The sequence below is a fragment of the Aythya ferina genome, assembly GCF_964211825.1.
Source record: "Aythya ferina genome assembly, chromosome: 5".
In the NCBI taxonomy this organism is placed as follows: Eukaryota; Metazoa; Chordata; class Aves; order Anseriformes; family Anatidae; genus Aythya; species Aythya ferina.
In genome coordinates, this window is record NC_140301.1 from 15,786,268 (window position 1) to 15,814,126 (window position 27,859).

The 27,859-nt window shown below is 36.8% G+C and overlaps 1 long non-coding RNA gene across 3 annotated transcripts in view; it reads left to right on the forward strand.

The window, feature by feature from the left end:
* The window catches only part of LOC311437314, a 487,226-nt gene that overhangs the window by 219,917 nt on the left and 239,450 nt on the right, over window positions 1-27,859 (forward strand). Inside the window, exon 5 of one of the 3 annotated variants that reach the window (XR_014693402.1) lies at window positions 2,485-2,980. The exons of the other annotated variants lie outside the window; for them this stretch is intronic. This is a non-coding gene — a long non-coding RNA (uncharacterized lncRNA). Of the gene's footprint in view, window positions 1-2,484; window positions 2,981-27,859 lie in introns of those variants that run through there. 3 annotated transcript variants of the gene reach the window in all.

Sequence of the window (27,859 nt, forward strand, 5' to 3'; positions counted from 1 at the left end):
TATCAGCTGCTTTATTTTTCAGCTAGTAGATGGAGATCCAAACTTTTGGGAGCAACTCTACTGGGCCCATCATTTCTAAGGCTAAATAGCTTATTTTTCCTCCCTTCAATTTCGGATGTACAAAAGCTTTTGGATGTGGAGTTCTCTGAGGAAGCTGGTCTAGGAAGTGTGGAGTTTATTATGTTAGAAAGCAAGCAAGCTGTGACCATCTGACAAATGAAAATTCTCCCCTGTGCTCACTGTGCTCACATGTCCAACCAGTTTCACGCACTGTTTAACAAAGCATCATCCAAGCCCAGCAAGACAGGAGATACCTGAGAAACACTCTCAGAGTCTCCGGCACCAGAATTCAGATTTCCTGCCAGACATGACATCTTTTTTTGGGAAGTAAAGTCTCAAAATAAAGAGGCAATTTTTAGTACAAAGAACCAGGCTCAGCAAACTGTGACAGACATTCAGATACTCAGCTCATATAACTCGGTTTGGCTCCATTAGTTTCAATGACATAATGTCAGTTTATACCACCTAAGTATTTTACCCAGAAGGCTAAAATCATGAATAGTCACTCCAGAGACAATACTGGGCACTTCTGAGAATAAACTTGCTTAGTCATTCATACCTGAATTTAGATGTCCCATCTGACAAGGGTGTGTTTTGTGATCAAACTCTGGCTGCTAATACAGTGAGGATAGTGAGATCCGTTCTCTACTTCTCCATGTAAAGAAAACCTCAGGGACTCCAATGCCTTTCTTATGCCTCTTTTCCCGAGATGCAAAATAGCATAGAAAAATAGATTTGAGCTTGAAAATCTTTCTTAGGTTTTTGAAAGTCAATCTAGCCTTCATGTGTAAGTGCAGTTTTGGAGAAAGCATTCATGGGTGCTTTATGCCTCCCCAGATCCAGGAAAGCCCAATTTTAAACTTCTTTAGCAATGGGGAAATTATTAATCTTTGTGATAAGGTAGTATAGATTGTTGCTCAAGACATGCTGACATATCTTCCATCAGTAGGAAGAAATTGAAAATGATTATTTAAAGGAAAAGAAGACAAAGAATGAAATCAACATAGAGATCTAATTACCAATTGCTGCTTTAAATGATTGGCTGAAGAAGGGCAAAAATCAAATTAACTTTAATATGATAACCATCTGTAATTGAACAGTATTCATGCATTTTTCCATGGGACAGTGTGGAATTCAAATGGCCAAAGCCACAGCAGCAGGAGTTCAGTTGCATGGAGAACAGGAATAAACAGCTTTCAAGGATTCTTGGTTGAGTTGCCCTATTAATTGAACAGCAGAATCTGGCTTTATTATAGTAAATAACATATTCATTAACGTGTTTGAACTCTCAAGAAGGGATGAAGAAGACGTTAACAAGCACTTTACCAGCATAAATGGCAAAGCATTTAAAAATTTTCAGTAAGCTAGGAGTGTATGCTGAACTGTTAACTTTGGTGCATTTTTGCACTGTATACAAAGTACGCAGCTGCCTCCTCAAAGCAACCATTAAAGGAGTACTGAGTCCGGCGTGGGCGTGACTGAAATCCATTTAGAAAGCCAGGCAGAAACTGATTCTGGTATCACTAGACAAGAAGTACAAATATATACCTATGACATAGGGCGGGACTACAGTTCAGATGTTGTTCGTTTATATTACTATAGCAAATTAAATTCCATTGCTGTATTTTCCTTTATGATTTTTTTTTCATTAAATGTGTGCAAGTCATAATAATTGCTGAGTGCTGTGATAGATATGTGGTGTAGATTAGACTCAGGGCTACTGTGATGTCTGTAAATACAGATTCTGTAAGATTCTGGTCTTGAATCAGTCAAAGTGCACCCACCATGAGCTTCTGGATATGATGGCTATAGTGAATGTCTTTTCTCGTCAGGTTGGGAAAAGATGCAAAAAGCATCTTTTCCCCAAAAGTGCAAGTAGGAGAACAGGAAAAGTAGAACTAAATCTTCTCCCCTATGATCAAGGTTGCAAATATGCATTAGACTATCTCCCCTGTGCAGAACGCAGAGTATATGGGACACTTGGCAGTAAAGGAAGTAGAATACAGAACATAGGGCTATCATCTGTGCTGTGCCTGCAGTACCTAGAGAGCTTTCAGCAGGAGGCGTTCTTGACTACCAGATATATCGTGTTGAAAATCACTGGCTATATCCCCATTTTGCCAATACCATTCTAGTGCTGAGCATGCAACACAGGTATCTCATCAGAAGATATCCCATGTCCAGAGGATTTCCTGCACAGAAGAAGCCTCCAGTTCAGCTGCATCCTGGCCCTTCAAAATACACTTTTTTTTTTTTTTTTTTTTCCCCAACATTTGTTTTCTAAACTAGATTAAGTGTAATTTCTATTGTCAATAGTTGTCTCTGATAAGAACATGGGAGCTAAGGAAAGGTTCATCTAGGGAATTACTGGCCAGAGATGTGCATCTACTTGTGAGGTTAAAAGATCATTCTTTTCTTTTCTAGCTTCAGCTGCCATCATTTTCTGACCCCTGCCAGTGTGAAGTACATACTAGTGACAAGGACAGCATAATGGGTGTCTGAAATCATTGTGTCATGCTCAAAAGGATCATTTTATTTTTTACATAAAAAGTTTACAAAGTTCTTCATAAAGCTTTGTCAATTTTGAGTACGAAAAAAATCTGATTCATCACTTATTTCTCTCTGCAGCTAAAATCAAATAGCAAAGGAAATGATACATTTGAAAAAGTCCTTGTGAAGGTACTGTTTATTTGCTCTAGGAGAACTGTAATAAATTATACCAACTACATAATTATATGGCTGCTCTCTCTAATAACAGCTTTGCTGGCAAAGTCCTCAAAACAACAAACCTTTCCTCAATATTGTCTTCATTGCTTCTTGTACTCCTCACTTGCACCTACGCACTTTCAGATCATAAATTCAGTGAGATGGCAGCAATCATTTTCTTGGGTATTTGTACAATACAAGAGTCTTTCTTGGTTATTCTGTGCTTTTTCACCAAATATCATGATAACGTGATGTCCCTGCCTTGATGTTAATTCTCTAGTTTCTGTGATTTTGATTTTCTTTTCTATGACAGAAATCACATGAAAGACTGCTTTGCATCCTATTAATCACTCATACATACATGCAACCCTTATGTATGTGCCAGTGCACATTTGAAACAGGGTCCCCTTTAAGTAATTTACAGGTGTTAATTATCTCTGTGTCCATATACATAAATTTTATTATCACTTCCATGAATATGTTATCCAGCCTAGTTTTAAATCATTTCTACTTTTACTTGTTATAAATTTATTGCTCCTCACATACTGTAGTGAAGTTTAATTAAGTAAGGGTCTGCATCTTGATTACCCTAATTACTATGCATTATGATAGCAGCTTATTCACACTAGCAGTGTTAAGTGGGTGGTAGGGTTTTTCGTTTCAGTTCCTCTACTTTAAGGGCTCACAGACATTACCCGGTCAGAATCTGTTCCTAGCAGATATTTAATAACCAAAAACTCAATCCTGTTTCCGTAGCTCATTCTCTTCCTTCCAAATGAATATTGATTTCAAGAAATGTAGGATGAAAGCTATATACATCAACACGAAACTGATTTTTTTTCTCTTGTATTTGAAGGAGCTTTTTATTTTGCCTTTCTTTATTCTATTTTATGAGGGGAAGTGTTCTTTTTTTTTTTTTTTTTTTTCCAGCCTGCAAGTAAAATAGATGTTAAGATGTTTTTCTGCATTGCTCTGGAGGGGAAAGAAAGTGATTAATTCAAAGCATAATAGCAATAGCTTACATTTCTGCACTACCTTTCATCTTGAAGGATACCTATCCCAAAGCACTTTACAACCTAAATAAAGCTGGAATCATTAAAATTCAACATTTGCTATTCCGCAGGGATTGTACTGTACCCTTAGTATTATGTATACAACAGTACCATGGTTACTGCAGCTACCTAGAGCAGAGAATAGTGAGCTTTTAATGATACTTTTTTTTCTCTCTTTTTTTTTTTTTTTTTTTTTTTTTCTGTGGGTGTTTAACAGGTCAATTTTCTATAACTGAAATGTAGCCCAGTTTGAGGTAGAACACATTACTTATTCCATAGCATTCCACTAGTCAACAGCTAAGCAGAGATTTGAAAAAACACAACTGTTGGAAACCATATATGAAATGGAAACAAATGGAGTATGATTTCTTGTGTTGGAACAAGACACTACATGTAGAGTTACCTATTTTTTGTATGTGAAAAGTGATAATTCATCATCACATGTCAACCACAACAGCACAAATGCTAAAACTTTGATTTTAATCTGAATCACAGTAATTAGTAATTCACCTTGATGAGTTACTCATCAAGTAAATTAGCACCTAATTTACACACACATGCACACACACACACACACACACACACATAAAGCACCCCAAAATTTTCCTTCCGAACACGACAGGCCACAGACCATGAGATCTGGTGAGGTCATTGTCTTTTACAACCTGGCTGCCAAACTGACCGGAACTGTTTCCCAGCAAAAGAAATTAGTTTGTTAAGAAAAAAGAAGTTTCTTAACAATTAGTGTAAGCTTTTGTTAGGGAAGTACTGGATATTGTAATAATGTTAAATGAGTATTTAGACAATGAACTGTATACAGTACTTGCAGAAAGAAAATTGTCTCAAAAAGAGCCTTTAAATTGTCAAAAAATACATAATTCGATTTTAAGAGATTGAGGACCATTTCAGAAATCTACTGGAGCAAAAGAACTATTGGCCCATCCAGAGATCACCTTTCATTTGTACATATTATTTTAAAGGACATGAACAGCATAATACATCATAGTATGGGAGGATCCATAATGTCAGCTGATTCAGATATTTTCATAGGTCAGTAATTCAGACAACACAGCGGTCTGAAACAGGTCAAAAGGAATAGTTTTGCCTCCAACCAAAAATGCTCACCTTGTTTTATTTGGATATTTTAAAAGTTCCATTAGTTGTTAATGGAATAAGAAACAAAGCTTCTTATCAATATTCAATATCTACATGAAGATGTACTAAAAGATAAACATTCAGAGTGCTCCAATGAGCTTTACTAAACCAGTATCATTTCCAAGGGACAGAAATACACCCACCCACTCCATGAGAGAGTATAAGGCTCTTAAGAGTATAAGACTTAAGAGTATAAGACGTGCTCCTTTCGGGTGTTTCTAAGCCTCTAAAGCATCTGTTGATTTACTGGAAGAATTAACACAAGATATGTAGGATCTGTCTTTCTGGTTAATTTACAGTTTTAATAAATTTGTAATGCTCAGACTTGTTGACTTAAGACAACAAAAATTAATTCATGACATAGAATTAGGTAACTGAGTCTTAGCTGTATAGGTTACTACCCATGGTCTGGTCTAGGACCCCTTTACTGTATTTATCACTTTCATTAATTTTGTCCCTTGTATTGACATTAATTTTGACTCTTCTTGATATTTCCCATTGGGCACAAACTAAGTTGACAAATGCAATAACAGATTTAAATAATACTTTTTAACTTGTGACATGCTTTGCCCAGATCTGACAGTAATTACCACTTTGTCATACATTTCTAATAAGCTACTTGGGGGGAAGAATAAATCAGTGCTTCAGAAACATGCAATACAACTTACACAAAATATTGTCTTTAAATAATAATAATAAAAAAAAAGGAACAGGCATTTATGAAGAAGTGAGGAAAAATAGCAATTAGCCATCCCATTATTAATCATAACTACATTAATTATCATCCCAACTAGAGCAAGCAAGAAATTAATAAGATTAATTAAGGTTTGTAACATATCAACTGTGTCGCTAATATCTGGTTTGGTTCAGTTTGAAGTTTAAGCCCTAATTCCACCAGCATTGCCAAATTCTGACATTCATCGGCATGATGAATGACTCTGCTGATTGGCTCTTTTAATCCTTGCTTGGTGTTTAGTATTCTGGGAGGAGGCATTTTAATAAAGGATGGCAACTTGCCAACAAATTTTGTGGAGATGGATTTAAAACAGAATCTGAATCAATAAAGACTTACTTCAAAAATATACTTGAACTTAAATACTGCAGCTTGCTGGGAGAAAAATGCTTTTCCTCACACCTCAGCTCAGTGACAACAGCCCCAAAATATGGAAATAAATGTGTTTATTTGACTTTTTGAAAGCACTTGCAAACCTGCTTTGCCTCCAGTTTTCAGAAATCAGGTTGCAGTGAACAAAGATTAATGTTCTTGGATGATCTTTGGTAGCTCTGGTTTTAGACAGCTCAAACTGAATAAATCTTCATTATTAATAAAGAAAACAAAAGAAACGAAAGATTAAAGGTAAGCTGATTATGATAGCTGCAAATGAGATACACTTTCATTTTCACCAAGTCCTTAAAGAAGCACGGATAAACCTCTGCATCTGCTGGAAAGTGAATGTAACTAGCTACCTTGTTTACCTTATAGATTGGTTGAAGCTAGTGCTTGTCTATCATCATTTGTCTTGAGAAAGATTGTGTGTGCTGAGTCCAAATATAACTCCAAATTTTAATAATGCAGAAAACATTGACTCCTTTCTCCTTTATAAACAACTCATTTGCACCTGAAATTTATAAGAAAAGGAAAACATGCTACCTTCTAAAGATACCCCTGCTTGTCTAATTACTCCTTGTCCCCCAAGTCTGTAAAATTAGCACTGATATGGGTCATGCCTCCAGGCAAACACTCCATCAACTATTCCTCACAAGAGTGTAGATCTGTGAGTGGATGCAGCATGCTGGGCACCCCTCTGAGTCCTGTGAAATTGTACAGAAGTTTCTAATTTGGCTTCTCTGGATTTCATTAGGAAACAGCCCTTCTCAGTTTCATTCCGTGTTGTGAAGTGCTTCACTAGGTTATTTTCTTCTGTATGAAGTGAAAAGTAGGCTTATTTTCTAAGAATGTTAACTCAGGAGGTGTCGTACGTTTTGTTTAGCATTTCATTTAATTTTGAGACCATTTATCACATCTGTCAAAAATCATCCTGGAAAGCTGTTCTGCTGAATCATCTGGGCTAAATTCTGTCCTGTTCAACACTTCAAAATTGTGTGGTGTAAAATTAAGGGTAAAACCATGCTACAAGTGGTTAACATGATTTCTCATGTGTCACATTTTAAAGACCACTTTCAGAGTTGTTTTAAATTCAGTGGTGGCTGGTGGTTATGTGACTTTTCAGATCTGAAAACTGGCCATCCAGGACAGAAGCTGGAAGATTTGCAGGTCCTGGGTAAATGCTGTCTCATTTCTACCAACAGTAGGGGGGTCTGCTTCTTAGAATGCTCTACAGGGGAGGAATATACAGTCATAGCTGCATGAACTATATTACACACATAGAGCATAATTGCATATCAACATAAACATGAAACTTTTTTGCAGGTTACATTCACAGATGTTACATTTCCAAATTCAGCTCAGTTTAGAGTGCTTTATTCAGATTTAAAAAAAAAAAAAAATCACTTCTGTTATATTCTCACTTCAACAATTTCTGTCAGGTTTTTCTATTGCTTACTGGCATTCAGGAATGATTACAGTATGGACTATGAAGAAAACATCTGCCTGTCTGATTCTGTCATTTTATGTTTCTCTCTTTAATGTTTATGCCACATTCATCACCATTACAGTACACTTACATTTTCATCACCTAAGAACCATGATATAGTATGTCAGCTCTGACAATCAAACAAAGGAGCATCATATGTTAGCCTGATGTAAACCTCATAAAATACATTAACACCTGAACATATGAGATCTACTTGAACTTATTTAAAGACGTGCAAAATGCTAGCAAATAACTGCTGCAATAGATGACTGATAACTGATCTTGGAAACTCTGAATCCTCAGGACCAGATGGTTAGTTCCTTTTTGACCTGACAGCAGATTTAGCTTCCTCATGGGCAGGAATTCATACTGCCCCTGAGCTGTCCTCTACAATTAAGGATTAAGACAAGGGGGAAGGGAGCTCACTCCAATCAGGGCAATTTGCAGCTGGGTTGTGCTCTTTCACAGGTGATGTTCATATTGGGTGTAACACAGTCTGGAGTTTTAGGTGCAGATGTTAAGAATAGTGCTTATGGGAGTGAAGGTTACTCATATTTAAATGCAGACAGAGAGCTCAGATCTGGATAAATACCACTATGGTAGGCCAGAAGAATTCATAACATTCATAAACCATTTGCAAAGATCCTTGACTCACATAGGTTTCTTCAATATTTCTGCAGATGGCTTTCCTCTTTTTCAGGACTTGTACAGAAAATTTCTGTCCATGGATCTTAAAGAAATTTTTACAAATGATTATCTACCATCTGTAAGATTTCTATACTAATTGTGGAGAACTTCCAGATTTCAGAAAATAACTGGATCAAGTTTGTGGAGGAGTCAGGCATAATCACCCATTACTTGTGACTGCTAGGCTGGTGTTCTGACCAGTGGAAATGGTTTCTAATATTTAGATCAGCATTTGTAAAAAATACTTGTTTACCTCTGAGGTTACTACAGTCACGGTAAGTTAATGTTACTCAATTCTGTTCTTAACGTACCTAAAGGGAATGGACATGCTGCTAACTAATTTGTATTTACTGGAGATGAACAAGACAATTGACTATCACAAGAGATTTTGTTCCCAGCTGATATCATGTAACTTCTTTTTCTTAAAGTGAGGTTAAGCATCTTTCATGGATTATCAAGTAAATATATATTTTTTTCATCTTCAATATAAAAACAAAATAGAATTCAGGTTTTTCAAACAGCTGCCTGCTTTGACTTCCCAGTGGTTTAGAGGTGAATACATTAAAAATGCAACTTATTAGAACACACGTATGTTAATGGAGACTGCTGTGTAAACTCCAAAGTAGCTATTATCACATAGTACAATTAAGTTCCTATTTAATTCATTTAGATCTTCCTCATTTTGCACACCAAGCATTTCTGGAAGCTAATTGGCATGAAAGGCAGGGTAAACTAAGCACAACAAATTGAGTGTGAAACAATGTTAATTTAGATAAAATCCATTGTACAAAATTGCTGGTTCAGCAATATTTGCAAAGTGCAAAGGAGAAGAGTGGCTGACTCTTCTTTAATGTCATTGACTCTTTGCACCGTGTCATAGTTGAGATTTCACACAGGAATGCACTTGAAATCTGCATTTATTTAAGCCCTAGTTTGAATGCAAAACTCTCTTCTATGCTCATAATGTAAGAAGATACAGAAGCTACTTCAAAGTACTACTGACATTAATAAAAAAAAATAATAATGAAAATTAGCTATAGAAATGGTTTTAGTTTCATAGATAGTTTGTAGGTGTGATCTAGCCTTGTCAAATCCTGACAGTCTCCTGAGGTCAATGTTAAGTATGTCATTTTCAGCCTACATATTTTCATAATGATCATCACAAAGGTAATTCATTAATGTATTTTGATACATCTAAGTAGTCATAACTCCTCTAGAAATGACTTTCCAGAGAACTGAGGAAGCTGGGGAGGTGGGAAAGAAAAAAGATAGGAGATTGTGATTCTAACTTGAAACAAATGAAAGACAGGGCTGTTGTACTTAATGATCCATATGGATCTCTTCCATCTCAGGTTATTCTGTGCTATTCTGTGCTAAGATTAGAGCTGAGAGTATGAGTCAATGATTACTACAAGGAACTTTACAAGTGGAAGAACAGCCATCTATATTCTAGTACAGAGTATGGGAACTCACTCCATAGCAACTAATGTATTCGAGCAAATTTTCTAACATAAATATTAAAAGTTACAATATATATTGGACAGGGAATAAGAGAAAGCGATGAAGAATTACATGAAACTGGATACTCAGATGAGTCCCATAGCCACTTTTGTGTGTGTGTGTGCGTGTGTTGTAGAAACCCATTAGTAGAAGCACAATGTGGTTTGAGTCCGTAGCTGAAACCTGTGTACACTCTTGTGCTCTTTAACTTGTGCCTTTCTGTTTGCTCAGATAATAGTCTCCTCATATCTTTTGTCTACATTTCTCATTTACTATGCTGTTCTCGGTAGCACAATGCAAAACAGTTTTTATTCCTGAGAAGAGAAACATCTCCAAACTACTTGATTTCAAATAAAATGGATAGCATAATAGACAAATGTTTGATATTGTCCTTCCAAAGGATTTGAAGATATGCCTGTTAGGAATGACAATGCATAAGAAGATTAGTGAGGTTAGGCTGAAATGCCTTGTGTATGTATTAGTCATGGAGAAAAATGTATTTTAAACTACTGCACTGCAGAAGCTAAATGTGCGTATATTGTGTAGCCCAACATTATGAAATATTTCCTACAGATGGACAAATTACTACATATATAGTGGACTCCATACAGCACAGAAATACTTGAAGGTAAATCAGTGGAAGTAATATGACTGTATGTGTTACAGAGAAATGAAACATATTATATTCTACTTTATGGTCATTATTATACTGAAATTTATAGGGCAGATTAGCTAGTATGTTTTTGGCCATCCTTTTTCCAGCTGCATAATTGATTTTATAAAAATATTACACTCTAGTTATGATCAAGTTAAAGTGGTTTATGCTGCATGAGATGGCCTCACTCAGGTTTGTCAATCTGTTGGGAAAAATCATACTTCTTTCTGTATGAAATTGTTCTGTGCCATTTTTCCCAGTTAGCTAGTGTTCAGCACAAACCATGGTCTAATAAAGCTGCAAAATATGTGAGATATCGAGCACCTTTGAGAACAGGTTTGGAGGCCACATTCACGAAAAAAGAGTACCAAGATTCTTCAAAAGTGTCCCAACAAATCTACTATTTTGTGAATATAATACCATCAATGAACAAATTGCTGCTCACAAATTTGGAGCTGGAAGTCAGGCAGAAGTTATTTTGATTGCTTCAGTCACGGGAGTCAGTTTGCATGTCTGTATTCAAGACCTTTTTCAGCAGTTAATAAAAGTCTGAAAGAATTCAGACCAGCGTTGGTAGAAATTAAATTCTTCTCATCCGTCACTGAAAAATTGTTTATCAAGATGTTGCAGATGAATTAGTGTAATCCTTATCACTTAATGTAGCCTGGCTTGATACCTTTACTGGAATTACTTCTCAGAATTAATCAGCTTAAGAAATTTAAGGGAAGAGAAATGTCAGCTATTAATTTGCAATTTCAAAAAAAAAAAAAAAAATTGCTCATCTAATAAAAAAAAAAAAAAAAAAGGAAGGAAAAGAGCTGCTCTCTACAAGTACAATCCTGTGATTTCTATCTGTACAGCATAAGTCAAACATCACCAATTTGAACACAGTGCAAACATGCACTCTGGTTATTTGTTAGGTTGCTTTTATTTTGGTGTAGCATGCTGCATGAGCATCCTTCTTAAATGGGTGTGTTGGACTACACCAGGTACCATCTTCTTTTGAAACACTGATATTCTTTTTGTAGAAAGCCAATCTGTACAGAAAGCTATTAACTTCAGATGTTAGGCTTTCATTGAACTTTAAGACAAACTACAAAGCAGTTGACTGGTTTCCAGTCAGGTTTTAAACTATGCCGTATATCACCTGCAGGGATACAGGTTTATGTGTCAAACTGCTTACGTACCTACAAAAGATTTTGCTAATGTTCTTGGGAAAAGATTACTTCCCCATTCAGTAGTGTGCTAGGACTTAGAGAACAGCTTCATCAGACTCATCATTGGGTAAGGAAAGATTCAGGAAATGAATGTTTACAAAACTTCCTTTTTTGTTGTTTGCATGTTTGTTTGTTTGTTTTTAGCTCACAGCTAGAGCTGGGCAAAGAATTTGCATCACAGCTGGAAAGAAATAATAGGAAATATACTAGCATGATAGCATTATTTTACATCAGAATGCCACAGAACTTTTTTTTTTTACATCAGAACTTTTTTTACAACTTTTTACAACTTCTTTTACATTAGAATGCCACAAAAACTTCAGAAGTTCTCATGTCTGTAATTTCACTGGAGTTTAGGGCTGAAGCTGTGGCAGAGTTGGTTCAGGCTGAGTGTTAGGAAAAGGTTCTTTGCTGAGAGGATGGTTGGGCACTGGAACAGGCTCCTCAGGGAAGTGGTTATGCCACTAATCTTGCCAAAGATGGAGAAGCATTTGGACAATGCTCTCAGACATATGGTCTGATTTTTTGGATGGTTCTGTGTGGAGCCAGGAGTTGGACTTGATGGTCCTTGTGGGTCCCTTCCAACTCGGAATACTATGATTCTGTGATCGGTACTCCTACTGTGTGCTGGGTGAATGAAAGCCCCTCTGTGCAAATACCTCTCAAATAGGGCAGACATGGAGTGAGATTTAGAGTTTTAAGAGGTTTAAGGTTTAGAAGTTTAAGACAACCATCAGGCAAAGACTGTTTAAAAATAAATAAAAATTGAGCATGGCATAATTGTCCAAGGGGTGTGAGGACTAGGATTTCATTTAAAACTCTAAGGGATGATTACTAGCACCTAATTAGATATATACTGAAGGAAAAGAGTTGGGAAGTGATGGACACTTCAGACAGTGACAGAAAGAAACAAGTTGCCACATTTTCTCCTGGTCATAGCCAGGATGGCAACACGGGCTCTGCTAACTGTGGCATGTGTCATTCAGATAGTGGGAGCAGAAGATGAGAGTGAAAAATTGATCTGAGCAGAGATGCAAAGAAAAGAATATGGAAAGATATACTTTCTGGCTGGTTTACTGGGGAGATTTATCTATTAGGACATTTCTTAATTATATTTGATTTGATTGAACACTTTCAATTTCAGCTTGGATTCTTGGAGGAGATAAAAACTGATCTTTTCCTGACTTGTATTAAGCTTCCAAGCACAAGACCTTCTTCATTCTTATCTTCCTGTTAGGAGAAAGAGTCTCAAACTTTTCACTTGCTACCTGTTCACGTAACAGAAGAATGATGCCTATTAGACATGTCAAATTGTTTTCAAAACGGAGTGAAGTTTAGTAATGTATGTTGTCCCAAATAATATCCAAGTTATTTCCTGAATCAATGTAACTATCCTATCTGGGGACCAAACATATCCTGACATTGTTTGGAATTAAGGTGGAGAATTCTGATCCTACTTTGCAGTTATTCTTTCGATGGTAGTATTTAAAGTGCTTGTGAGCTTTGGGTTTCCCTGCTGCTCCTATCCTTGCTGTAGGCTAAAAAAGGTCTATGGAAGGGATTTTGTCATTCTCTGGAAGGAATGAGCATAATAAGATTACTAATGCTACCCTCTTTAAGTTTTTCTGGGCATTTTACACTTTTCATTCCCTTTGACCAGACATTGTAGTGGTGTTGCTGACCCTGCCAAGAGGGGCCATATGAAATTGCAGTGTTCATATCACACAGAGAATTAGATTGAATTTATAGATGGTTTGTTAGATTGCCAGACTCTGCAATAGGACTACAAATGAGGGAAGCAATGCTTGAGCAAAACATAGCAGAAAGGAGGGATTGATTCAGAATATTGCAAAATAAATAAATAAATAAAAATGATGTATAAAGACATAAGGAGTTAAAAGGAGTTAAACTGACTATGAATAAAGCCTTTGAGAAAAGCTTTCCAACCTATTTCTTCCTCTTGGGATCTTCAGGTACATGCTTGTCCAACTGGCTGGACTTGCTCAGCCCACTCCTGTTAGAACAATTTCATGGTGACATCAGAGAAGACTGCTCTTAGAACAATTTCATGGGGACATCAAAGAAGTTATGAAGCACAGAGGATGTTACAATAATTAGAGGAAATTTAAGGCAATGAAGTCCAGGAAATTATACAAAATTTCCTATTTGTAGTTAATTATCTGAATGCAGGCTCCACAGCTGCCTTGCAGGAAATGAGTGCTTGCTTGAAGAGCTTTACCGGTTCTGTCATTTTGCAAGGAAAATGACCAAGAGCAGTAGAGAGTTTGGAGCAACACCCATGGCATAAGCCTGTGTCTCCTGTTGCCAAGACTTTTGCAGTATCTGAGACTGAACAGGTTAAAAGCAAAGATGCCTTTTTTTTTTTTTTTTTTTTTTTTTTTTTTTTTTTTTGAAATAACAAGAACTTTCATCAATTCAGTATAGGCGACATATTCACAGTCCATGAGATGGTTGTGAATGTTCACAGACCCTATGCTATAAGGTAATAATATCCTTTACTGTTTATAGTTATGGTTCTCAGGAGTGGGCAGTAAATGTGTGAACTCATGATTTGAAGGCACATTGACCCATGTTTAGCAATAACTTCCACAATTGCCACAAAAGTGTAGAAGAAACATCTCTTGAGATTCCATGACTTTATTATGATAACCTTAATGGTGAATTTTGCCACCTCAATATGATTTTCCACTTTATAAATAACACAGTCTAGGAGGTAATGAATTCTCTGGGCATTGGATAAGAGACCCCCAGGTTGCACGGGGTCTTGTGGAGCAGACTTCAAGATGGGACACTGAAAGGGAGTCATTTTCATACAAATGTTTTGTGCCCTTTGACATTAGCCCTTTGACAAGAGCAATTCCAGGCAAAACAGATTGACAAGTTACTATCACCTGCTCAGACATTATCAATAATACAGGAACTTACATCTAGTGCTACACCCAGCCTTTCCCAAAAATCTAAGCCTGAAACAAATCCATTGGCCCTCAGGGATCTCCCTAGCAGGGGAAGCACCACGTGTGCAGAAGTATAGGCTGTACCAGCAGACCCTGGGCTGTGCACAACACAGACAGCAAGCAGAGGAGCAGGTTTCAGAGGGGACCCCTTGGTCACCAAGAAGACCCTTGTGAGGTAGGCAGGTGTCCTGAATTTGGCTCTAGTGAATTGAAGTGCAAGAGCCATGAGCAAATTAGGGTCAGCAAAGTAAATGCATGTCAGCCCATTGGAGCACATCTTCCAAAGACAATACAGCTGGCTACAGCTCCAAACACAAGCCTGCCTGAAGGACTTGTCAGGATCAGCTCTTCACAACTCCTACTGATGTATTAGTCTAATATAACTTCAAGTCAGACCTATTCAGTCTGATTCTATTAGTAGTCACTGTGCTTTCAGTGAAGTGATTTTTAATTATCCTGCAGTATGTTTACTCAAAGACACAGAAACAGAAGAGTAGAAAAAAAAAAAAAATCAAATATTTGAGCTCAGCTACTTTCCATTTCCTCCTGTTTTTAGGGATACATCTGTGGGGGCTCCAGCTCATGGAAACTGGAAGGGGAAATAGCTGATAGTAGGTCATCTAATCTGTCACTCTTCCAGTACAGCCATTTCTTGTCATATGCTTCCTATTGTTTTGGTCCACATCAGATATGGGTTTTCCAGTATTTTTTTAAGGGACACTGTTCTACAGGTTCATATAATTGCTGTCAGAATTTTTTTAGCAAAGACTACATTTCTACTTTCTTAATTTCAATCTGTTATCTCTATTCACTTTTTTTTTTCACTTTGCTAATTATGTTTCCACATAAATGTTAACAGTTTGGCTTTTAACATAGCCCATAGTGTATTCATTGTGTATGGCTACAGACCATTGACTCCTGCACCATGTTGGCTTTCATAACTCTCCCTTAACTCCTTCAGTTTGCCTACCTCTGTAGAATAAAAAGTACAGAAACTGAATACAGTATCAGAGCTGCAGTAACCAGGTTTTACTGCAGATGCAGAACAGCTTTTAACACTGAGCTGTGGCATGGTTCACTACATAGTCAATTTATTTTTCTCTCTTCTTCTAATTATGCATGTCATGTTTACAGTCCATAGTGAGATACAAGTATACTATAAACATTAGACCATTCTAAAATAATTTCCCCATGTAATCACAGGTTTGAGATCAGAAAGGCTTTAATACAGTAATATTTTTTTGATTTTGTGCTGTTCTCCAAAAGTGCTTTGCAATAATCATTTTCCATTCCAAATTGTCCTACTATGCACACACGTTAATTGACTGGTTCAATTTTTCTTTCATGAGAGAGATTTTATTTTGGCTTAGGGGACTAATTGCTCTGTTTGCTGTAAAATACTTGCGGAAATTTTGTAAATTTCACATCTAAGATAGGATTCAGGTGAGTGATATGAGTTGGTTATTATGATCAAATGAAATGAAAATGGAAATCACAGAGAGGAGGATATATTTGTTTTATGACACATCTCTGTTTTAAATACTATTCCAAATGATGTAAAGCTAGGATTGTTCGTTAATGACTGCTGAAATACCTTTAGCATCTCTGCTATCTGCCTGTGGTTGTGAGTGGGAAATTCGTACAGCAGAGCAGTGCAGAAGCTTTTCTAATTCTGAATTATTGGCATCAGAGCAAACAGAATCTCTGAGAGAAAGGAGGAGAAACAAACTAGGCTTCAAAGTTAGGCTGCTCGGTTGCTGAGATCATTCTAGGTTACATTAAATATATTTAATATAAACATTTATAATGTTAATATATTCCATAACATGATAAGTGGCATCAAATTAATGAATGAAAATTCAAATTTAAAGAATCAAAATTACTGAATTAGAGCGTTAAGTTTTGATACCATGGCATTAATGAGGGTGATTCAAAGTTTGTTCTGAGTTTGATATCCACTTAAATCCATTGACTTAAGTTCATTAGAGCTATGTGAGCCAAATTTAGGGGAAGTAGCTTCTTGCTAATAGTGAAATAACAATGAAAACTATATATATATATATATATATAAAAAAAAATCCTATCTCTTTAAGGTCCCTTGCAAAATGACAGCACACAGCAGAACAATATCAACAAATACTTTAATTACTAAGTAGGCAGAATTTAGGGGCAAATCTAATAAATCTAATAAGAAAAAAAAAAAAAGGATTTAGTTAATATGCTCAGAGTAACACTTTCATTCTTCATTAAAGCGATTTTGTATCTTTTGGATGCTGGCTTTAATGTCTCAGCTGAAACAGTGCCTGTTGCAGGCTAGGATTTTGATTCGGTGCTCATTCTGAAGGAAGAATGACCCTCACAGTGCTTAATTGACCACAGCATTTCTCGAGAATGACCTGGGGTAGTCTCAGAGGTCTCCCATGCAAGCAGGAGCAATAATCATTGCTCACAGATGAAATTGAGTGTATCATTACAGAGTGCAGTGATCCTACTCCTAATGGGCTAAGTGAAAAACGAAGGAGGATTTTTAATTTGAAGTTTCACTGTATTTGTCAAGAACAAAACAAAACAAAAAATTAACCTCTTCTGATGTTATTTTCAAGAAGGATTTTAATTCTGGAACTCTTTTTGGCTCTTACCACCTATCTGGGTTCACAGCCATGATCTTGCTGCCACAAAAAAATCACCAAGGTCACATGAAACTACCCTGTGTAAATCCTAAACTCAACCTCTGTTTGATTCCATGCCTTGCAAAGACCTTTCTGGCAGCATACACTCTCCTAAACCTGCAATTACTGTGCTGCCCACATCTATTTATTGTATTCACCCCAGTGTGTATGTTGTTAGCCGGTAGGTCTGCAATATGCACAGTGACCTCCACAGACAAGTCATGCCCCTGATTAATACAAAATTCCATCAATTTTCTGTTCAGTTTCTCATCTCTAGCTCCCTCACTGGAGCACATTTGCTTTAATTCAATTGGATGCTTAATCTCTTTGCAGCAGGCCACCACCAGACAACCAAGGACCCCACTGCAATTACAACAAATCCTACCAAGAAATGAATAAAGACTCAATTATGGGGCATTTTACATGCAGACTGTGCCATGGCTCTGCTAATATGTCACCCCCTACAAGCACTGTGCAATGAGATTGGAGATTGGCTCAGTAATATGAATTGGATTTCTGTGAGATCACTTGCAGGTCCATTTTTACCCTTCAAACCAGCCTCTGTGTTGATTATCTGCTCCCCTCACTCTCCACTCCCATTTAAATTGATTCCTTTTAAATTCTTAAGTGTCTCAGATGTTTTCTGCGGATTATTCTTCAGCAAACTGAAGAGATAATTTTGGCTTTTTGGCAAACTAATGTTACTAATATTAGTAACATATCATTTTTGATGATAGTAGAACCCTACCCATTTTCCTGAACTTTATTCTCCAGTACTAGCACTAAACATATCAGGCAAAGATAGTTTAATTTGTACCATCTTATAATTACCTTTATGAAAAAAACAGAAGAAGGGGTTTAAATGCCATTTTTCTTCCATTTCCCTTCCCTTCCCTGAGCAGGAAGGGCATGTATTTCCCAGCTAAAATCTGGAATTAGGACTCAAGAGAGAGGTTCAGGCATTAATATTCTTGCATATTTCTATAATTCTGCAGAATAATTTATTGTTTTGGATATGTAAATTCATAAAACGAGAATGATTATCTGTTTTCCTTCCTTACTTTGTCTTTTTTTTTTTTTTTTTTCCTGTAGAACCTACTGAAATACCCCTCCCAACAGAGAAGTTTTGCCCATGCAAAGTCTTGAAGTTGACTAGTGCTTCTAGCAGTATCAGAATACATAGAATTCAGGGGGAGACCTAAATACTTCTATACTTTGTTATTTTTTAAATGAAAGCGTTCATGTAAATTTCTTATTATGACAGTTATCATTTTATTCACTCAACAAATAGCACTTTTTTTTTTTCTGTTCACGAATTGCTCCCTTCCTCCTTTACACATATAACTTTTTTTTTTTTTTCCCCCAGGGTGATTTTTACCTATTCATTTTGGTCATTTAGCAGCAGTTTGATATTTTATTTACAAAATTTCGTACTCTTTCCAATGGGCATAACAGTTGTCATATTCTTTTGGTTTCATCAGTCATGTTTACCTTCTCATCTTACCTATTTAAGCTTAATTTTTAGAGCAAATACTGACAATTACCAGCTGCAAATCATCTTATGACAAGTTTTCTGATGTATTCATTTTATCTGTCTGTTCCAAAATGGACTGCCCAGAAATTTATGTATTATATTAATTTTTTTTAAAAAAAGATGGACTTATTTAAATTTTGAAAAAATATTTTGGTGAATGCTTGTGTATTTAACTTATTCATATGCATTTTATTTCACTGGATTTACAATTTAATGTATTCATATTTGTCTAGGATGCTCCATAACTCAGCTGTGCAAATACTTAAAATTTCCTTGAAGTCACGATATTAGCCACACAGTATCTTTTCACCTCTTAGTTTGCAACCATCTTACATTCACTGAAATTTGAGTTCAGGCTTCACTTCAATTTGTGCTATTCTCTGTGAAATGGAATTACAGCAGACTCGAGGGTAATATTCTTGATTCAAAGCCTTTTTATCTCTCTTTTTTTTTTTTTTTAATTTCAAACACAGTTGTTTCATGTATAAGAGGATAATTAATACTGTGACAGCAATTTCTATTAGAAGAGGGAAAAATCATGATTATTGTATCTTATCTTATTATGTTAAATCTTGGGATGGCAACTCCCTGACAAGAAGAATTTTGGTGTTTTGTTTCAAGTGCACCCAATTCTGCTCTTGCTACTCCATTGAATAACTAGTCTGACACTCAGAAAAGCAACAAATGCTTTAAAAGTCCTTTAAAGAAGTAGGCCAGATGCTCATAAAAGACACCATTAGATTACCAGGATCCAAAAAGACACTAAATTCCAATATGACTTCTCAGGCTTACTGTCCAGGTCTATTCAGTCGTCCATGCCATGCTTCAACTATTCTCTCTTGTGATGAACCAAACAATGATTTTTATTTTTTTTTCTGCTGCAATTTTAAAAACATAATGTTCTGGTGTAAGTACCCGCATCCTTTTTCCTTTGAACTTTTTCTCTATTCACTCCTTGCACACTTTCATCACCCATACCGCCATTTTCTCATTGTTTTATAGAGATAAGTAGAAATAAACACTGAAGTTGGTCTGATGTTGTTACCCTGATGATTAGTGCATCTTAAACTATGTTCAGACCTCATTCCAAAGAGACATAGCAGCACTCAGAAGATCTGGTCAGAGTGTATGGGGTCCCAGAGTTTACTGGGACCAACACATGGACAAGGTATTCACCTTGGTAAACAAGTACATTTTGTTTAGTTTTGTGAGAAAAACAAGTAAGGCTTTTGGACGCTTGTGACACCCAAAAGGATGTAAAAGGAGAACATAAAACCAGTGGAGTGTGTCCAAAGGAGGGCAACAAAAGTGATGAAGGGTCCAGAGGGCAAGATGTATGAGGAGCAGCTGAGGTCGCTTGGTTTTTTCAGCCCAGAGCAGAGCAAACTGAGGGGAGGCCTCATGGCGGCCTGCAGCTCTCTCACAGGGGAGCGGAGGGGCAGGCGCTGAGCTCTGCTCTCTGGGAACAGCGACAGGACCCGAGGGAACGGCATGGAGCTGGGACCGGGGAGGGTCAGGCTGGGGGTTAGGGAAAGGTTCTGCACCCAGAGGGTGCTCAGGCACTGGGACAGGCTCCCCAGGGCTGTGGACAGAGCAAGGAGCCTGCTGGAGTTCAAGAAACATTTGGACAGTGTTCTCAGACAAATGGTTTGATTTTTGGGTGGTCCTGTGTGAAGCCAGGAGTTGGACTCAGTGATCCCTGTAAGTCCATTCCAACGGGATATTCTATTATTCTGTGGTAAGAGACATGACAAGTAGAAGTTTTTGTTTGCTCTATGTAAAATAGAGTACTTGTTAAAAAGAGAAGCTGATCTATGAGGAACTGATTAAAAAATACATTTATAAACAGTGTTAAAAATATTGACTCTAGCTCACATCCATAGAACAACTTCGGATTTAGGACTGTATTAAGAACTTGTAGTTATATTGCATAGGAAGGCTATGTAATCAGAAAAAATATATAAACTTCTATGACTTATGCTATGAACTACTCTTTACCTAAAAGCAGCTATAAACGTTAGAAATGACCTCTAAGAACAGATTATTCTATAATTGTTTAAAACTAGTGTATTATCATCTTTCTCTTGAAGCATCTGGTACTAGTCACTGTCAGAAAAGGGATATTGGACATGGCAGCCTGTAAGTCTGATTGAGTAAGGTAATTGTTATGATACTGATGCTTTGTTCAAACAGCTAGATAGTATGTTTCTTAGCCATAATGTGCCTTTCTGTAAAAATGGTTATTGTCATGGCAACAGGAGTAGGAGGACCATTTTTCCTTTCTGAGAGTTTTAGCAGAGCAACCGTGTGACACACTGTACCCTTTTTTTTTTTTTTTTTTTCAGTGTAGGCACTATGCGCCTTAAAAAAAGAGTTCAGAATCATATATGACCCTCTGGAGGATGAGGGAAAATGTTCTTTGGGAGGAATTGCACAGATACAGAGAGGAGAAAGTTAGTGGTATGAGGGAGAAGTGCTTCAAGAAGGACATCCAGGATCCTGCAGCTCCAAGAGCAGCCAGGGTATTGCTCAGGAGAACAGGACCTGGTGATGCTGATGGGCCTGAGACACTGCAAGGTGTCCAGAGGGATGGTGCAAAGTTTGCCGCGCTTCAGAAAATCATGGAGCTGGCTGAGACAATAGTCTGCCTGCAGGATGCAGCGGGCATGGATAAATTGGTTTACTATCCCATTCTATTACTACTCTGTCTTAGTTTTTCTGAATGCAAAACATCATTTAAGCTACTGTGTAGTCTAACAGTTTGTTTGTCTGTTTGTTTGTTTAGAAGCTTTTGGGTCTTTAAGGAACCCTCTGTGAGATTGTGGATTCCCTGTACAGCTGTGGCTGTACTAAGGTCACATCCACTCCTTTCTCTTCCATCTCAGCCATCAGATCTCAAGGCTGTAACTCTCCCCAGACTGAAAGCTGTCATTAATCTTCTCTCAAACCACAGCTGATACTTCAGCTGCATTGGTGCCAGCTATTGTTATTTCAGCAGGTCCAGATAGGTTGAATCCTGCAAATATTTCCATTCAGGAACACATGACAGAAGTGGATTAACATGATGCCTAAGTAGCTTCTTCAAAATTCAGTGTGGTTTATTCATTCCTCAAAGGCACAACACATTCAGACTAATGCATAAACATAGTAAATGGCCTGTGTTTACACCTTTGGAAATTCCCCCCGGCCCAGGTATCTTCTGCATTGACGAAATGAAGCAACTTGATTTCTTCAAAGCTTTAATGTCTGTAACTTCCCTGTCAGTTTCTCTCCAGTGTCTCCTCTTTGTTTAGGCTCTGGGAGCCCACAGCCCTCCTTTGGCACAAACCTAATGCTTTGATAACAGAAAGCCACCAAGCCCAGATGAAAGCAGATAGGTACCTTCTCCTTTCAGTTAATAACCCAGCTACCACTGTCATAACTCCTTTGATGGCTGGTGCAGGAGGTTTTATTTGAATCCTTGATGTTGTCTGCTAATACTCAACCCAGAAAGAAAACTAAAGAGCCAGTTTCCTTTAAGAATTCTGTGTATTCAAAGGGTTGTACTTAAAACTATAAAGGTTAGACAGACAGTTTGTCACAAATACGAATACTTTCATAATGCATTCAGTTATGAAGCTTGTTATTTTCTATGCTAGAATGAAACCTTTATCCTACTAAAATAAATTAGACCTTTGCTGTTTCCTTGCACAGAGCTGGGATTTCAGATTGGAGAATTCAAATTACATGTGAATGCTTTAAGACATTAATGTTTCAGTTAAAACAAACAAAAACAACTAATAAGGCAATGAAAGGAATTACCAGATTACTATCAGCAAATTCAAAACTGAAGAATTGTTAATTTAATAAATAAAGAATATTTTTTTTAAAAGAGATAAAAATCAGGGATTATAGCAACTAGCTACTTCTCAGCAGCTTAATTAAACTAAAATGAAGATAGGCTTTTTTTCAGCACTATTACTTGTGCTGTGTATATTTTAAATACCAAAAATAATTATTGACTTCCAACTAGATTAAATTTTGTCATTATTTTTAACAAAGTAATTAACCTAAAACAGCCTCTAAAATCAACTTACTAATTATTAATCAGTAATATAATTGTTTAGTGAAATTTACTTAGCAAAACAGAAACTAGGATTAGATGCAATGTTTTGGCTGTGAGGCTTTCTGTGGGCTGAGGAAGAAAGCAAAAGTCTATGTATTTTATTTTCTTCTACTGCCAGAAGGCCAGGCAGCCAAACATCATCTTTAATCTTTTATTTCCTCTGTTAATTTTAGTTAATTTGCTTTTGACTTTCATTCTGTACATTCAAGGGTATCCCTGTTATTCCACACTAAGATTCAATCAGAAAATTCCTGCAGATCTGGCAACTTCAGATTGCTTCACTGATGTGCAGCCTTCGTGGAGATCTGTTTGCAGAGTGGGTCCACCTCTCCAAGGCAGTACCACCCCGTACATCTTAGTTTGGGATTGCTGGAATAGTATCCCTTATGCAGAATGGCAGTTCTTTTAAATTTATTTCTTTTAAAATTCCTTATTGTTCTCCTTTGTAGTCTATTTTCAAGGCTTTATGCATTATTCCTAGGTATAACTAGGAAGACTTAATTGAAAATAATTTTGTGTAGTTTCTTTGTGTGAAAGTGAGCAAAAAAAAAAAAAAAAAGGCAAAGGGATATTTAATCTACTGGGCTCTGACAATATCTTGCTTCCAAATAGCATAAATAAAACATCCTTTTCCTTGCCAAATCAGGAGAGTGCGCAATTCACTGTTCATTTCCCTGCTGCCTATGGCATGCAAGAACTATTGAAGCTCTTCCATAGAGGGGAAGAACTTGGTCCAAAAAAGAAAACACAGCATGAAATACCATATTCTTGCATGAGAGCATAGCTTTCTTGCAGAACCTCTCCATAAATAGACGAATAAAAAGGCAAATCTGGAACAAAGGCAAAGAAAAAAGCACAGTGTGGCTACCAGGGTCACTGACTTCTTTCTATTCAGTGTCCCAAAATACAGGGCGTATAATGTCCTGCTTCCACTATTCAGCACAAACGATGCTCCTGCTCTTGCGTGTTTCAGTGCCTGAGTTCTCCTCTGTTGCACTACTCAGACTCCGGAGGATATTCTTCATACAGTCTTCCATACTTTCCATACTCTTTTTTTTTTTTTTTCCTGAAGAAATAGCCTTTTAGCATATTTAAACCTTAATTTAACCATGAAGCCATGAACACCATGAAAACACTAAACAAATAAATTAAGGAGGTATATACAATTTGAGAAATGAAGGACTTCCATCCTTTGCTAGGACTTAGGACTTTGCTAGTGCTTCCTCTGATCTCAATGACTTCATTTGATAACACGTGTTCAAGACTTGCTTCTTTCCTTGTTTTTGTTGTCTCTAGCTAGAAAAATAAGATTAAATTTGAGAAGAGAGTAAATTATGAGCCTAATACAAATATAAGCAAGAGGTAAAGTTCATGAAGTCAACACATTTGGACTTTCATAAAATGGTGTGAGTTAAAAATAGGTCTTTACCTGGAAGTGTTTTCAGTGCACTGAAAATATATGAATAATTTCTAATAATATGAATTGACAGGGAGTGAACAAACTAGCTGTTTTTTACAGGATATTTTGTTCCTGAATTTGACATGCTGTTATTTCATAAGGCCAGAAGCCCTTGAAATGGATGAGGCAATGACCAGGTTCAGAGACCATTCAGACCAAATACAGGTACACAGGTGCTAGTGAAAATAGTAATTATTTGCATGGATTTACATCATTTATATAATTTTTATATAATTTAAGTAGGGTATGTTACACAGTTTGCAGAGAAGCATCGGTTATAGGAGGACAATGACTGTATTGCACATGAATTGTGTCTGTCACAGAGATGTCCTTCAGGGCTCTTGTGGCAACCCTGAGTATTGTGGTTGTCCCAAAGGGATCTTCTCTGTGGTAGGACATTCCGATTCAGTCACAATGATTTCTCTGTGACATTTCTCTTTGCCAGAGTACTTGAAAACTACAGCTCTCATTCAGCAAGCAATGTGTAGGAAAGGAATCTGTAGCATTTGGGAAATTATACAACCCTTTCACACTACCAAAGCGGGTGGTTACCATACTTACACTAGTATATAAGTATCTATATATACACACACACACATATATATGCACATACATATACTAGTTATACTATTCCAGTTCTGTACTATGCATTATGGATTTTTTTTTCTGTAAAGTCTACAATGCTGTTGTATTTCTTAGTAAGACTTCTGCGAGTCTGTGGCTTTATTTTTCCTGTTTAATGCCTAAGGATGTGAAAGATTTCACATTTCAGGTTACCTTGGTCTTTTAGGCAAGGTTATATTAATGTATGATGACAAAATTGAGATAATAACCTAAATAATTATCACTAAATGATCATTTAGGTTAGGAAGGAATTTTTAAAGGAAATAAACCCAAGTCTGCCCAGCTAAGTCTTCACCATTGAAAATTTTTTAGAGAATTTGTTTTGGATTTAAAGTACCATTTACTTGCAGACTGTCTTCTCTTAAAAACAAACAAGAAAATACTTCTCCTGCCTTCAGGCAAGAAGTATAGCTACTAAAATGGGTAGCAAGAAGATGAAGGAGGCTGCAGTCATCAGAACTAAGATATTTCACAGACTTTTACTAGTAGTGTTTTGTCCCATTGGATGGTGCAGCTGGCATCTCGTGCTAGTATGTTAAGGACCCTCTCTCCTATGGATGTAGTGTCACTCAGTTGCATTCTTGCTGAAGTCAGCCAGTTTCAGTGGGAGCAGAAGTGGGCCCTTCTCCAGTGGGACATGCTCCATCGTCTCATCTAAACCAAACATTTACTTATGGACTGCAAATATAATGACCAAGAAAGCTATTCACATTAGTAAGGGTGCAGAACACAAGAACAAAGTGAGAAGAGCAAATGAAAAACTGTATTAAAGGGGTATATTTAACAGATTTTTAGGATTTTTATTTACTTAACATTATCACTTCCTTATGCATGATACCTGTCATTTTTGTATGTTTACAGTAACTCTTTAGATGTATTCATGGAGTTACTTGTGGGTATCACAGGCTAGGTAGAGCATTTAGATTCATTTAATGGCATCAAGTTTTATGCAATAATGGTAAACTTGCACTAAATTGTTGTAGGTTGCCTTGTGATATGCCCAATTTAGCACCATGTCACACAATTTCATTTGTTTAAACCTCATTTCTGATCAATATTATAATTTTCTTGTTACTACAGTCCTGTTTCTTTATAGACCTCTAAGAATCCTTAATAATTTCAAAGATTTAAAAAGCTAGTTATTCAAGATAGAGACTATGTGGTTGCCCTTGTTGCATATCCATCACAATGAATACAGTTACAATCAGCTGCATTTTCCAGAACTGGGGTAGTAATATCATAGAAAATACATAACAGAGTTTTATCTTTCCTAAGGAGATTTACAATACCAAAATGACCTCATGAAAACATCACCTTTTATGTCTATCATGAATTGCATGAAAAAAGTGTTAAAGGAACTAATTTAGATTCTTAAACTGAAGCCAATATAAGCTTGGCATGGCTGAGAAAAGGAGGAAAAACCAAGGTGGCTATAAATCTCTTTTGTTGTTCTTCAGTCTCCAGTGTAATTTAGAAAAGCCTTGGGGCTCCTTAAATTATGCTCAGCTGTCTATAGCCTTAAGGGGTATGTCCTGCTTCTGGAAAGTAGCTCCTCTCTCTCCTGGAGCATACCAGGAGCAAACCAGGAGACTCGTAGCCCATAATGACTTGGGAAAAAGAAGAAAACACTACATTAGATTTGTGTGTGTGTGTGTGCACGTGCTTTAGAGAATGTGTAGCATGTTTGTTAAGCAGCTATTTACATCTAACCCGGCTTCTTTCTACTGGGGTTATTCACAGTACTCTTGCCTTTATTTTCCAATTACACACTTGCCATCCCATCCAGAGGAGATGGAATGAGCACATAATAATGGTCAGATAGGGGTGCAATTTGTAGTCACAGGAGAACAGAAATCCGTATGTATGGAGATATAATTAGAAGGATGACTATTTAGATATGACCAGAATTCCAGGTCAGGGTCAACAGTGCTTCTGACAATTGTAGCTAATTATTTTTGTGCACAGTGGGTCCAAAGTTACTGTTATGATTTGCACAGATAGTTAAAGTTTATATTTTTATAAAGTTTCACATGATTTTTTTTTAATGGTGGAAAAACTTTCATCCTTTTTTACAACAAATCAGAACAAAACATTTCATATATCTTCACAAGGGACTAACTCTGTTTCATTTCATTTCATTATTTCATTTTTCTAAGCTTAAAATGCCACCCTGCAGTATCCATCTGGAGAAAGCAAAATAATTGTGTTGTAATCTTCAGGTAGAAACTTCAAGGGAACCTCCTGGAAAATGTGCATCTAACCCAAGAGCTAAGGATCTCTGGGCCACTGTACTAATCTGTGCACCACGATTACTGGCAGCTTGGAAATCAAGTAGAAATGGCATCAGTATAACTGCCTAGAAAACGGTAGGGAGCAGCTGCTGCTATAAACTTCAGGAACTTCCTTAGACAAGGTTGAACAGAATAATTTTTGCTTTCAAAGCTTGGTAACTATTCCTGTTTAGGCAGTCTCATTGTTGAAAGATTTAAAGGTGACCTAGATGTTCAACTAGCTCTGGGTATTTATGCAGGCAGATAGTTCAGAGGAAAAAGAGACAAGGCAAAGACCACTGTCAGTGTACCACCCTGCACCCACACTTATTTATTATAGTCAAAGGTCACTAATTCCTCTGAGGAGCTTTAGTAATAGTAACTTCTTAAATGAACTAAACAAGCAGCATCTTTGTCTATACATACCTAGGTATACAGATAGATTAGCTACATATGGTACCTAAAGTCTTACTCATTGCTTCATTACTCCCCATGCATTTGTGTTTTGTTTTGTGTTTTTTTTTTCTCTACAGAATATGCCATACAGCATGTATTATAGATGCTGTCACAACACCTAGGTAAAGATCACACCACCTG